Consider the following 15,927-nt stretch of genomic DNA (forward strand, 5'->3'; position numbering starts at 1 on the left):
GTCTGGCTAATTTGCCTAGGTATCGGTATGTAAAGTAAGCAGAATAAGGGGTCAAGACTAAGTCGGTCTATTCAAACTTAAAATTTGAATCAATCTTTTTATGGTCTTAACTTACAGGTTTAATAACAAGATTTTTTACAAAAGTAAAAGACATAAAGAAGTTGAAACCAACAGAGCGAGAGTTTGAGGTTTTAACTGGACAGTGTAAGTTAGTCATTAAGTCTATCTCAGGGCGAGAGCAAGTTTTAGAATTAATTAAATTCTGACTTTTTTCCAAAAAGTATTTTTAAAGATTGAATGTGAGGACGAGAGTTAAGCATTTAGATTTAATTGTATAACCTAAGTCAACAGAGCGAAAGTTTGAGATAAGGGTGTTTAAAACGGTCAGTATTTTCTTAAAAAGAGTTTCTGCAACTTTATTGTTTTCAAAATATGATTTTTGACTTAATTATAAGTGACAGCTACATTAATCTAAGATCATGGTTTCTTCAACAGAGCGAGAGTTTGAGATAAAACCTTTAACCAATAAAGTTAATCGAAACGATTTATTTTAAAACCGAGAGACCGACAAGGAATTGATTCCCTAGTTTTGACGAACTACATACCGATATCCGTTTTATTGATATTTAATCTAGATATTAGTTTAGCTCTTAGTTTTTCCCCAAACAATCGAACATTTTCACCTTAGCTTTACGTAGTAACTTTAGATAACGGTATATCGATTCATAAGTCCCTGTGGGATCGATATCTTTTAAAACTACGCGATAGAACTGTGCACTTGCAGTTTGTATCCCATTCTCGACTCACACAGTCGAGCGATCAAGTTTTTGGCGCCGTTGCCGGGGACTTTTACTCAATCGATATCGTAACTCTTCCGTTACGCTGTAGAGACTAAGGTTTCTTTTTCCTTCTATTCTTTCTTTCGTTGATTTGTATGCCACGCACTCGCTCTCAAGGCGAACCGCTCTATTTACGAATCAACGATATTGAACTATATCTCCGAGTCTTACGACGAATTCGGGAATATCGTGCCGAAAACAATCTCCCTCCTATAAACCTTCCTGATATCAAAAACATTTTTCCTTCTTTAACCGAGATGGCAGAACCAGCTCGTGCTCTTAGAGATTACGCCGCTCCATCGCAAGATGAACCGCATTCAAGTATTGCTCCGCCCGCAATCGAAGCAAACAACTTTGAACTTAAACCTTCACTGTTGCAGGCTGTGCAACAGAACCAATTCTCTGGAAATCTTACCGAGGATCCAAACCTTCATTTATCCGTATTTGTTCAATATGCTGATACTGTTAAAGCTAATGGTGTCACTTCAGAGGCAATTCGACTTCGTCTTTTTCCTTTCTCATTAAGAGATAGCGCTAGAAGATGGCTTCAATCTCTCCCTTCCAACTCAGTCACCACCTGGAACGAGTTGAAGAAAGTTTTTCTTGCCCGATATTTTCCGCCAAGCAAAACAGCTATGTTAAGAGCCCAGATAAACGGATTTAAACAGAAAGACAACGAGTCTCTTTTCGAAGCATGGGAAAGATACAAAGACATGATGAGACTTTGCCCACACCATGGTTTGGAAGACTGGTTAGTAATTCACACATTTTATAATGGTCTCTTATACAATACAAGGTTAACAATAGACGCCGCTGCAGGTGGTGCACTAATGAACAAACCTTATGCTGATGCTTACCAGCTTATCGAGAGCATGGCCCAAAACCACTATCAGTGGGGAACCGAACGAACAACAGTGGAAAAACCTCAACCGAAAACTGGCATGTACGAGATAAGTAACCTCGATCACGTTAATGCAAAAGTGGATGCTTTGGTCCAGAAGATTGAAAGTTTAAACGTATCACCTCCAACCGCCGTGGTTGCTATAACTCAGAATTGCGAGGTCTGTGGAATCCAAGGCCACACTCCTGCGGAATGTCAACTCTTGACTGGAATCCAAACAGAGCAAGTAAACTATGCTCAAGGAAGCCCCTATTCGAATACCTATAACCCAAATTGGAAGAACCATCCAAACTTTTCATATAAGAGTAATAATGCTTTATACGCACCTGGACAGTCTCCGAATCAAACCCCATCTATATCTCCGGGATATCAGAAACCAAATCCTAACAATAATACCCCTAGAAAATCCAACTTGGAAATCATGATGGAAAACTTTATAGCTTCCCAACAACAAACCAATAAAGATTTCTTAAACCAGAACATACACACTGGCGAACAACTTAAACAACTAGCAAGCAAAGTAGATGCCTTGGCTACCCATAACAAAATGTTAGAAACCCAAATATCTCAAGTAGCTCAACAACAAGCACCTACTGCTGCACCAACTGGTACATTCCCTGGACAGCCCCAACCTAATCCGAGAAGCCAAGCTCACGCAATTATATTAAGAAGTGGAACGGAAGTGGAAGGACCGTCTGATCCAAGGATAGAAAACCAAAACCCTGAGAAATCTACTGAGGAAAGTGAACCTAAGGAAAAGGAAGAGAGTAATAAGGATACCCTAGAAAAGAAGGAACCTTATGTACCTCCACCACCTTACAAACCACCTATACCTTACCCTCAAAGGCTTGTTAAAACCAAAGATGTAGGCCAATTTAGAAAATTTGTTGATCTCCTTAAACAATTAAACGTTACAATTCCGTTTACCGAAGCTATTACGCAGATGCCCTCATATGCTAAATTCTTAAAAGAAATTCTTTCTAATAAAAGGAAACTTGAGGATAGCGAAACCGTTACACTCCCTGCCGAATGTAGCGCTATAATCCAAAACATGCCCCCTAAACTCAAGGATCCGGGTAGCTTCTCTATACCCTGTCACATAGGAAAATTTGTCATCGACAAAGCCTTATGCGATTTAGGAGCCGGAATTAGCGTTATGCCTTTATCCATATGTAAGAGACTGGAAATGGGAGAATTAAGACCGACCAAGATGTCTGTACAATTAGCAGATCGTTCCATCAAATATCCTGTAGGAATCCTTGAAAACGTTCCCGTACGCATAGGTCAGTTTTACATTCCCACTGACTTCACAATTATGGACATTAGAGAAGATGATACTACACCTATTATACTAGGAAGACCATTCTTAGCAACTGCCGGTGCAATCATAGACGTAAAACGAGGAAGACTCACCTTCGAAGTAGGTGAAGAGAAAATTGAATTCATTCTTTCCAAATTCTTGAAAGCACCTGCAATAGAAGATACATGTTACTTCATGGATATCATCGATGAATGCATAAAAGAAGCAGAGTCAGGAGAAGACAAATCATCAGACTATCTTCTAGAAGACAAATCTAAACAATGCTTAGCAATAACACCAGATCCTACGCAGAGTCTTAACAAACCAACCCCTGATTTGAAAACACTTCCCAAAAATCTGAGATATGAATTCCTAGACTTAGAACTTGAACGACCTGTGATAGTCAATGCAGATCTAGGAAGACTCGAAACAGAAAAACTCCTACATATCTTAAGAAAATATCCAACCGCACTAGGATACCACATAACCGATCTTAAAGGAATAAGCCCTTCTATTTGTATGCACCGCATCATGTTAGAAGAAGACGGTAAAACCTCTAGGGAACACCAGAGAAGACTAAATCCGATCCTAAGTGAGGTAGTAAAGAAAGAAATAACCAAGTTATTGGAAGCAGGTATTATATATCCTATATCTGACAGCAAATGGGTTAGTCCTGTACACGTTGTACCAAAGAAAGGAGGCATAACCGTTATTGAAAACGAAAAAGGAGAAACTATAACTAAACGAATCGAATCGGGATGGAGAATGTGCATTGATTATAGGAAACTAAACAAAGCAACCCGAAAAGATCATTTCCCTTTACCATTCATTGACCAAATGTTAGAACGATTAGCTAAACATTCACATTTCTGTTATTTAGACGGTTATTCAGGCTTCTTTCAAATACCAATTCACCCTGATGACCAAGAAAAGACAACATTCACATGCCCTTTTGGTACATTCGCGTATAGACGAATGCCGTTTGGTCTGTGTAATGCCCCTGCAACTTTTCAAAGATGCATGATGGCGATTTTCGCCGACTTTCTCGAAAACATCATGGAAGTATTTATGGATGACTTTTCTGTATACGGACAAAGTTTCGAAGAATGCCTTGAAAACCTGGAAAGAGTTCTTGAACGATGTGTAAAAGTAAACTTAGTACTTAATTGGGAAAAGTGCCACTTTATGGTACAAGAAGGAATTGTTTTAGGACACATCATCTCGAACAGAGGAATTGAAGTAGACAAAGCCAAAATAGAGGTAATCGAAAATCTTCAACCCCCAAGAACCGTGAGAGAAGTACGAAGCTTTTTAGGACACGCCGGTTTTTACCGACGATTCATCAAAGACTTCTCTAAGATAACTAAACCCTTAACCGGACTATTAATGAAAGATGCTGAATTCATATTCGACGATAACTGTTTAAAAGCATTTCAAACTCTTAAACAAGCATTGATCTCCGCACCCATTATGCAGACACCAGACTGGAATGAACCTTTCGAAATAATGTGCGATGCCAGTGATTATGCTGTAGGTGCTGTCTTAGGACAAAGAAAGGATAAAAAGCTTCATGTTATATATTACGCTAGCAGAACCCTGGATGAAGCACAGATGAATTATGCCACAACCGAGAAAGAACTCCTAGCAGTAGTATTTGCGCTAGATAAATTTCGTTCTTACTTGGTAGGAGCCAAAATAATAGTTTACACCGATCACGCTGCTATCAGGTACCTTCTAACAAAAAAGATGCTAAACCTAGACTCCTAAGATGGATCTTGTTACTACAAGAATTCGACTTAGAAATCAAGGACAAGAAAGGAACTGAGAACGTAGTAGCAGACCACCTCTCTAGACTTGAGAACCTTGAACCAGAAAGAACATCCATTAATGATGATTTCTCGTATGATAAACTCATAGCTACTTTGGAAGAGAACAACCCGACATGCAAGTAGAAACCACCTTAGCTATATCTGTCATACCATGGTACGCTGATCTAGTCAATTATTTAGCTGCCGGAATAGTTCCACCTACTTTATCTTACCAGCAGAAGAAAAGATTCTTCCACGACATAAAACACTATTACTGGGATGATCCCTTACTTTTCAAAAGAGGCCCCGATGGTATTTTCCGTCGATGTGTACCCGAAGAAGAGGTAGAAAATATAATCCAACACTGTCACTCTGCGCCTTATGGTGGACACACAAGTACATCCAAGACCTGCTCTAAAATCCTACAAGCTGGCTTTTATTGGCCAACTATATGGAAGGACGTACATGCGGCTATTAAGGAGTGTGACAGATGTCAACGCACGGGAAACATATCTAGACGTGACGAGATGCCACAAAAAGGTATTTTGGAAGTAGAGATTTTTGACGTGTGGGGAATAGACTTCATGGGACCGTTTCCATCCTCTTTCGGTAACAAATACATACTCGTGGCGGTTGACTACGTATCAAAGTGGATCGAAGCTATAGCTTCTCCAACTAATGACACCCGAGTAGTAACTAGACTCTTTAAAAATATAATATTTCCGAGATTTGGCATCCCAAGGATAGTAGTCAGTGATGGTGGATCGCACTTTATATCCAAGGTACTCGAAAAACTACTACTTAAATATGGAGTGAGACATAGGATAGCAACACCTTACCACCCTCAAACCAGTGGACAAGTGGAAGTATCTAACAGAGAAATCAAGCAAATACTAGAAAAAACGGTCGCCACTTCAAGGAAAGATTGGTCATTGAAATTACCAGAAGCTTTATGGGCATACCGAACTGCTTATAAAACTCCCATAGGGACGACCCCATTTAAGCTCATTTATGGAAAATCCTGTCACCTCCCGGTAGAATTAGAACACAAAGCCTATTGGGCTATTAGAAATTTAAATCTGAATTACAAAGCCGCCGGTGAAAAGAGAATCCTTGACATAAACGAATTAGAGGAACTCAGAAGAGACGCCTATGAAAATGCCAAAATCTATAAAGAAAGAACAAAACAATGGCATGACAAGCGTATATCAAGGAAAATCTTCAAGCAAGGCGACGCAGTACTCTTATTTAACTCCAGACTAAAATTATTCCCGGGAAAACTACGATCCAGATGGTCAGGACCTTTCCATATCACTAAAATCTTTCCCAGTGGAGCGGTAGAAATAAAAGGACAATCTACAGAACCGTTCACCGTAAACGGGCAACGTCTGAAACATTAATGCGGAAACCAACGAGGATTCGCAAATTCTACACTTAGACGAAACGCCCCCAGGACTCATAGACTATATTTAACAGTTTCTTTGTCGAGCTTGCGACATTTAAACAAAGCGCTTAGTGGGAGACAACCCACAAATTAATCTGTTATTTTATTATTCTATTATTATTATCATTTCTCTATTTTTCTCTTAATTATTCTTTTAATTTCTATTTAGTATTCATTATTGATTTATTCAAAAAGAAAAAAATATATCTATATATAATAATAATAATTCTTTTCTTCTTTCGGCATTTGGCCAAATCCTGACTTAAACTCATGTTTTCTTTTCTCTAGTTAACACTAACCAGATGGGACATTTTGACCGTATGGGTATCAAGTTCAGAGGAATGGCTCAGAAACGAAGGTTTGAAGAACTAGCCACTAGAGAAATGCTACCTAGTTTATATGCTGATGATTGGGCTATGACTGCCCTTGGACTGAGACAGAGTGTCCTGTTTTTGCTGAATCAGATAGGATGGGAGACCTCCCCTATCCTGAGACATTTCACCACCTACCGGAGACTCACACTAGAATTCCTTAGTTCATTAATCTATCTACCTAGCCATGGAAAAGGAATTACCAGAGGTTTTATCCAGTTCAGAATGTTCAATATGGAGTACCAATTTAATATTAGAAACTTCACCAACCTTTTGGGTTTTCCTACCTCCTTTGATACATTCACTATAAGCCAGGAAGAACTTTTTGAATATAGAGAGCTTGAACATTTTTGGGGTAAGCTGACTGGAAATGATGAGCCCGAAGAACATGAGTTTCTCTCTGGAAACATACATAACCCGGCTTTTCGCTATTTCCATAAGATCCTGACCCACACTTTATTTGGGAAGAAGCCAAATAGTACTTCAGTTTCATGTGATGAACTTTTCATCATATTTTGTGCTTCCCAGAACCGTCCAGTAAACGGTGCTACTTTTATGTTAGCTAATTTGGACCACCTTATCCAGGATGAGAGAGCACCCATTAGAATAAGCGGTTTGATCACTATGATAGGTAATGCTATTGGATTACGTCAGCCTATGCTTGACCTGAACCCTTTTTGTGGCATTACCACTATGAGTATACCTTTCCTCTTCAACACTATGTTTATAGCAAACATAGGGTCTGATGAGTTTGAGCTTGTTATTGATAACCAGGTTCTCTGCCTATTCACCCTGCCCGATCCTAGGACTAGTGTTCATAACCAAAGGAACTGGCTCTATAACCTGAATGAAACCCCAACTCCTGCTGGATCCACTGAATCCATCCAGGATTATGAGATTTGTGATGACTATGAGCACTATGTTGACCATATCTCTCTTGCTGAATCTGACCCTCAGACTCCATCCGGCTACCATGATATTGATCCTCCTCCTCAGCCTGTCCTGACCGAAGAATCAGCCATGCCTGATCTCCGACATCATATGCCAGGAACAGATATTAAAACCGTCATTGAAGCTTTGATGTCAGAACAAAACGCCCTCAGGGAAGATTTCCACAGCTTGAGACTTGCAGTCCTAGAACACATGAGCAGTACGGCAAGTCAGTTACGTATGTTACGGCATCATGTTAACTCTTTTACTCCTCCGGCCAGAGATCCGAAGATAGATGGAATTTAGTTATTTTTCCTTTCTAAGTTATTTAGTTTTAGGCTAGATTTTTTTCATTAATGTTATTTGAATTCATGTTTATTTCTATTTCATTTCATTATTTTCCTTTCCTGTATTACATTATGATCCTTTTTATTGAAGCTGTTTAGTTAATTTTATTTTATGCAATGGCTATGTTCTCTACTCTTACTTAGAATGAATTATTATTATGTGAAGTAGAATAGCATGCAATACAAATTAATTAGCTAAATTAATTAGAACAATCTAAAAACCAAATAAAACAAAAACGAAATAATCAAAATATAATCATCTCCTAATTAAGTCTGTGTAGCGCTACTGAAGAAGCCTTGCCAAAAGAACTGTGTGACGAGCGTCACACGATCCATGACGAACGGCACGCAACACTCTTGTTACGACCGTCACACCCTTGTGACGAGCGTAACGCCTCTCAGACATGTGAACGTTAGGGAGCCGTTGGAGACGAACGTTACACCCCTTACCTTTTTACATTCCCCATTCATTTTTCATTTACCACATTTAATTACTTTTCAACCACTCTTTCTTTTCACCTCCCACATTTTTCTCCTATAAATACCCTACCAAAACTCCTTCATTCACCACAAACAATTCTCTCATATCAAATATACAATTCTTTTCCTTTTCCAAATCACTCATTCAAAAATTCATCACAATGGCGGGAAATCAAAATTTCGGAAATATCATCTTCCGATCCGGAGATGACAACTATCAGCAGGAGCAATTCGAGCGCTTCCAACAGCGAGGCGTCGCTTCCACCAGGTACCCCGATTTAACTTGTTTACAACAATTGGGCTTACTCCAAGGTATCGAGTGGATGCTCCGTAGAGCCGATTTAACCTTCCTTTGCACCTATAACCAACCCACCTATCCTTCCCTAACCTTAGAATTCCTAAGTTCTTACGACTACACCACTCCCGCCGGTGAAGGTGAATTCCTAACCGGTACGGCAACCTTCCGTATGTTTAACACCGAGTACTCTCTAACCCAACGCGAATTGAGTGCCATGCTACAATTTCCCACAGAAGGTCTGCTCCATGCCAGAATCCCTCCAACCTCAAACTGGAACACAGTTCTAGTTTTCGACCTTTTTAAGAAAATTTCCGGTATAAATACCTACAACTGGGAAGAACTCCTTCTCTCCCACATCCATAACCCCACCATCCGTTATTTTCTCCGTATCCTGCAAAACACACTCTTTGGAAGACCAAACAACAGTAAGGTCAACTCAAAAGAACTCTTTTTCCTCCAGTGCGTTTTCGAATCGGATACTACGGTAAACGCCGCCTCTTTTCTCTTTCATCATATCCGCACCTTATGTGCTAGAGGCCGGCAACCCTTTATAATTGGTGGATTAATAACCTCCATAGCACTTGGCCTGAACCTAGGGGATAAACTCCAAACTTTAGAATCCCTACCACCCCTGTCTATGGATATCAGCTATTGTCGCTCCAGCCGCCTGATTAAAAACAGAGTAGGCGGAGGATACTATCTTATGGTGAACAACCAAAAGATCACCAGGACCAAGAACCAGAGGTGGAAGGCAGCCTTAATTGTATTTTTCTTTTCATCTCCATTTTGTATTTCTTTCCCTTAAAACATCGAGGACAATGTTTAGTTCAAGTATGGGGGGGAAATTATTCTTTCCATTCTCATCTTTGTTTCAAGTATGTACTCTCCCTTTTCATTGTTATTTCCCTATAAAAAAAAAAACAAAAAAAAAAAACAAAATTTTTTTTTTAAGTTAAGTCCCGAATGTGAAAAATTTTCTATTATCTATTTCCCTCAACTTTCTTGAGCCATAACAAAAATTTTAACACACCCAATAAGTATAAAGGTCGCCTACTCTATAAAATTTGAGTGAAATCAAAACAAAATCATTACCATAACAACGCTCTGAGAACCTCAATATGTTAGATCAGGATAAGTACCTATTATACCGAACTCCTTGAACTTTTAGTTCTATGGTAACCCCAAGTAGTTTATACAGAAGTCAGCACCATCTTAATAGCAAACTACGTGGAGAGCCGATGAATATAAGTGAATGATCCCCAAAGTAACATGAAATATACGAATATATCAAGAAATGCACTAATTAAATTAGGTGATCCTTACCAGATCATTTAATCTAAAGGTTGCAGATCATGCGAAAACACAATATGAAAGATCCATTATGAGTTGGTTCAGTAGGAATCTGGTACTGAACTCGGTAGGGCGGACTACGGTTCGATCCCCCGCAATTTGCAATGGGCTGAATAATGAAGTTATCCGACTTATGTACCAGAACTTCTAGCTAAAAGCGGATCATAATCACTAACCGGTTACTCCACTATGTGCGCGAAAAGATAAAGGGCTTAATGTGATTTCGCTAGAATGAAAACGGGTAAAATAAGACTAAAAGAACCAGGATAGCTATCATAGGGTACTTGAACTGATTGGCATAAGGTAGGGTTATCTAAGTTGTGACGGTAGTTGTTGATGTCAAGATTAAACTCAAGTCCTCCTAAACAAAAATCCATTGGCAACCTAGTACGAATTGATGTGTGCTTTAAAATTTCATCTGGCTAAAACTTTTACTATACTGAATTTTGCTTGAGGACAAGCAAAGATTTAAGTATGGGGGAGTTTGATAACACGAAATTATATCACATTTTAAGACTTAATTTAATTAGATTATATTATCATTTACTTTAATTTATTCCATTTTATCAGATATTATGCAGTATTTCTCTTCTATTTATATCAGGTACCCATTTTGAAGCAAAAGTGAAAAAGGGAAGAAAAGGAGGTGTAAAAAGGAACAAAAAGGAGAGAAAAGAACCAAATGCCAAAGCCCAGCCCAAAGCGCACAAGTCACCAATGCTGTGCCTGTGACGGACGTCACAGGACGCGTGACGAGCGTCACGCGAAGTAGCCTTGTGACGGACGTCACACATAGCGTGACGAGCGTCACACAACTCCACTACCTTTCTGGCGCAAGTATCGCCCTCAGAAAGACTTGAAGAATAACGTTAAGGAGTTGGTCTCCTATATGCACGCCGTGGATATAGCCACGCTGAAGAATGGGAGAAACGGAATGCAGTTACCAAGGCTATTATAAATAGCCATCTCACAAACCAAAAGAAAAGAGGTTTTTGCACGCTCAGTTTTGCGAAAGCTCTGCCAAATTTTCCTTTCACGCCTTTGCCTATTTTTCTTCCTTTCCAGCATCGTTCACTTTATTTATTTTATTTTGCAAGCTTTATTTTCTTTTTCCCTTGCAATTTATTTTCCCCCGTTCTTAGCTTTTAGATATTTTTCGCGTAGTAGTTTCTACACCGGAAACTACTGTGCAACTTTATACCGGATTTAACCTTACGTTATATTCCAGTTTTATTTCCTTGATTTATTTTACTGTTTAATTGAAGAATCCAAGAACAAATCCTACCGGCTTGTGGAGGAGTGTTCAAGACCATTGTATTACGCATTCAGGTTCTTTAATCGTTATTTAATTTTTAATATTTTATTCTATTGTTTATTTACATTGCATGCCTGGAATGAGTCTGTTTATGCATGATATAAATTCTTATTTATTTAGCATGTCTGGCTAATTTGCCTAGGTATCGGTATGTAAAGTAAGCAGAATAAGGGGTCAAGACTAAGTCGGTCTATTCAAACTTAAAATTTGAATCAATCTTTTTATGGTCTTAACTTACAGGTTTAATAACAAGATTTTTTACAAAAGTAAAAGACATAAAGAAGTTGAAACCAACAGAGCGAGAGTTTGAGGTTTTAACTGGACAGTGTAAGTTAGTCATTAAGTCTATCTCAGGGCGAGAGCAAGTTTTAGAATTAATTAAATTCTGACTTTTTTCCAAAAAGTATTTTTAAAGATTGAATGTGAGGACGAGAGTTAAGCATTTAGATTTAATTGTATAACCTAAGTCAACAGAGCGAAAGTTTGAGATAAGGGTGTTTAAAACGGTCAGTATTTTCTTAAAAAGAGTTTCTGCAACTTTATTGTTTTCAAAATATGATTTTTGACTTAATTATAAGTGACAGCTACATTAATCTAAGATCATGGTTTCTTCAACAGAGCGAGAGTTTGAGATAAAACCTTTAACCAATAAAGTTAATCGAAACGATTTATTTTAAAACCGAGAGACCGACAAGGAATTGATTCCCTAGTTTTGACGAACTACATACCGATATCCGTTTTATTGATATTTAATCTAGATATTAGTTTAGCTCTTAGTTTTTCCCCAAACAATCGAACATTTTCACCTTAGCTTTACGTAGTAACTTTAGATAACGGTATATCGATTCATAAGTCCCTGTGGGATCGATATCTTTTAAAACTACGCGATAGAACTGTGCACTTGCAGTTTGTATCCCATTCTCGACTCACACAGTCGAGCGATCAGACACAACGGCGGAAAAGATTAAACCGATATTTCAATTGTGAATGTATTCAGACATGGTTAAAACTCAAAAACTTTAAGGAGATTGAAGTTGAATGAAAGAGAATATGGTTGTAGGGTAAAAGTTGTGTGAAAAATATGGCTGAAGGGCGAGGTATTTATAGAAGGAGTATGAAAATGCATGCGCCAAAGGGCTAGGCGCCATGCATGTCAAGACACGTAGGCGTCAAAAGCATTGGCGCAAGCACATGCAAGTACATGCACGCGCCAACACCCTTGGCGGCACCATGCAATGCTTCTAAAGCATGCACTAGTGGTATTGGCGCCTCGCCTTCTCTTGGGTCAAAATGGATGCGTCAGTTCATTTGGCGCATCTATTTTAAAAGGTGGTTATTTTGGATTTTTTTTTGAAAAAATGGTTATTTAAAAAAAATCAGATAGCTTCTCCTTGATCAATGTAAAACTCTACTCTTGCTAAAATCCCCAATTGAGCTTCTCTTTTTTTAAACATTCAGTAATAGGTTCACTGATAGTATTGAAATCTCTGATAAACCTCATTGAAAGTTAAAAACCTGAGTTATTGATTTAGGTGCAGACTAATCCCTAATAGCACTCACCTTATTTTCATCAACATGAATCCCTTCTTCACCAACAACAAAACCTAGGAAGAGTAATTTATTGGTGTTGAATGTACACTTTTTTAGATTAATGTACAACGGGTTCTCCCGTAAGACTTGTAACACATGTTTCACATGCTCTAGATGTTCTTTCTTTATCTTGCTATAAATCAGAATATCATCAAAACAAACCACTACAAAACTAGTAAATGGATGTAGAACCTGATTCATCAATCTCATGAAGGTGTTAGGGGCATTTGAGTACCCTAAAGGCATCACCAATCACCCATTCAATCTATCTTTGCTCTTGAAATCTATTTTCCATTCATCTCCAATGTAGTTTCATATCCCTACTTCACTCAGGTGGATCATCTATATCCAGTTATTTTGTTGTTTGTCGTATCGCTTTCATCTTTGAATTTATTTTGATTTATTAAGTCTCCTTCATGATTGCATTTCTCGGAATCAAGTTTGAAAAAAATTCATTTTTAGCATGCATAAAACTTTGGTTAGATTTGATCTTGATCATGATGTTATTTGATCAATTACATGTGTAAGTGGAACGAAAATATGTTATGTTCTTGTTTAAAGTCTAATTCAAAGTAAAATCTCAAAGTGCCTTTAAAATTTTGAAAAATTGAGATTTTACATGTTTGATTTGAATCATTGAGTATACACTCAATTTTTTATTCTGGTCAAATTAGATAGAAGTGAAACCTAGCCATTTGATTCGAATCAATATTTGCACTTGATTCGAATTATTTTCATGGTGACCAATTATGTTTGATTTTTGAATCAAACTTTGTACATGATTCAAATCATCCACTTTTTCAATAAATTCTCTGTCAGGGATGTGACATTTGATTCGAACCAATATTTTCACATGATTCGAATCACATGGATCTTGATTCGAATAACCTTTTTCCTTATTCAAATCAATTGGCATATTTTCAAAATTTTGTTATTTTTTTATTCCACTACATTTGCTCATTTGATTCAAACCATAGATTGCTCTTGATTCGAATCTAACCAACTTTTTCAATCATTTGATGTGCTTAATCTCAAGCACATATAATTTTTTTTCATTATTTCTCAGAATAACATATATCATTCTTATCATAATTTCAGTGTGATTTTTAGTGAAAAATCAATTTCCTCAACTTTGAGTATTCAAAGTCTTGCAACGAAATTCTTGTATCTTCAACTTCAATTGAGTTTAGATAGGAAAAGCAAGGACGAACGCCGAAGCACTATAAATCTAGGGGTCGTCTCTCACTCTTACTCTTGCATTTAATTTCGTAGTAATTACATGCTTAGATTTTTCAATTTCTTCGTATTATATCGTTTGTTCATTGATAACGATTTATTACGTAAGCATTAGGTTTTGTTGGAATTGGATAACTGCTTGATCAATATTCAAACCGTATAATTTTCATTTTTTTATCAAATCTTCCGCTCGCAACTCATTTTTTAAAACACTCTAATTTTGGAAAACGGCGGTTGAATTTTAATTTGGGCCTATTCATCCCCTATAGACCATTTTTCTACTTCCATATTCACACAAAACATCCAAGACTGATTTTGATCTCATGATATCCACTACGTAGATCTATCTTCAAAAACACCTTAGAACCTTCCAACTTGTCAAACATGTCTTCCAAACGGGGAATTAGGCATAAATACTTGACAATTATCTTATTGATGGCTTTACTATCAACACACATCTGCCACTGATTTTCCTACTTAGAGACTAGAAGAGCCAGTACTACACAGGGATTCATGACTCGCGAATGAATCCTTTCTTCAACAAATCCTCAATTCACTCCTTCAAAATCTCATTCTCCTTGGGGATCATACAATAGTGAGGAAGGTTTGGTAAGTTAAACCCCATAGTTAGGCCAATACGATGTTGAATATATCACATAAAATGTAAATCGTTTGGTAATTCGTCTGCGGTCAACTCCGTGAAACCTATGGGATCTCTAGAACTTCTTTTGGAATTATTGTTTCCTCCTTTATATCACTTATCAACCCTTTAATCACCACAAGACAAAAATATTCAATTTCCTTAAAAACCTCATCAAGATCATTTTCACTATACGTCATCACCAAGAAACCAAACTTCTTTCCCCCTAGGTTCTTTTCAAAGTGCAAAACAAGAGCCGTAATAATTTTATATGTGCCCCATGTAAACATCATCATGTCATCCCATCCTCGATAAGTGATATCATTATCAAATTGCCAAGGTCTATCATGTAAAATATGACAAACATCTATTTTAAGAACATCACAAAATACATCTTCTTTGTAAAACTTTCTGATGGAGACAGGAACTCTGTAGGCTAGTGTTACTTGAACTTGGGAGCCCTTGCTTACCCAACCGAGGGTGTATGGATTCACATTAAGCTATGTGTACAACTTCAAATGATTTACCAATTTCTAAGACACCATGTTCTCCGTGTTTCCATTATCCACGATCAAATTACACACCTTGTTTTTGATAGAACGATGTGTCTTAAACAAATTATTGTGATTCCCTTCTTCTTTGGATGATAGTAAAGTTCTCTACAACAAAAAAATTAACTTCTAATCAAATTCTTCCTCTGAAAACTCAACCTCTTTCACATCCCTTTCTTCCGCAACAACAAAAAATTTCCTTGTTGGATAAACATTTGACCCATGACCTCTTCCATTACAACAATAACACGTGTCTCCAGTGGGTTTAGAATATGGATTATTCTTCCTATGTACTGGTGTTTTACCATGTTGCACATCAATGGCGCTGCTAGCTCCCTTATTTATAGGGTTGGAATCACTGGTTGTTGCACTACTTTCCTTGCTGTATGCTGATTCAAAGTTATTCTATGGCAAATACCTCTTAAGATATGAGAAATTTTGAGGGGATTTAGCCATCAATTCTACCTTCAAAGCTTAGAATGGATGCCTTAGCCATGATCTATACAATTTGTAAAGATATATTCTCC

The 15,927-nt window shown here is 37.6% G+C and overlaps 1 pseudogene; it reads right to left on the reverse strand.

The window, feature by feature from the left end:
* Positions 1–1,481: 1,481 nt before the first annotated feature.
* On the reverse strand, positions 1,482–1,581 carry LOC127077265 (uncharacterized; annotated as a pseudogene).
* Between the last annotated feature and the right edge of the window lie 14,346 nt (positions 1,582–15,927).

The sequence above is a fragment of the Lathyrus oleraceus genome, chromosome 4 (assembly GCF_024323335.1).
Source record: "Lathyrus oleraceus cultivar Zhongwan6 chromosome 4, CAAS_Psat_ZW6_1.0, whole genome shotgun sequence".
In the NCBI taxonomy this organism is placed as follows: domain Eukaryota; kingdom Viridiplantae; phylum Streptophyta; class Magnoliopsida; order Fabales; family Fabaceae; genus Lathyrus; species Lathyrus oleraceus.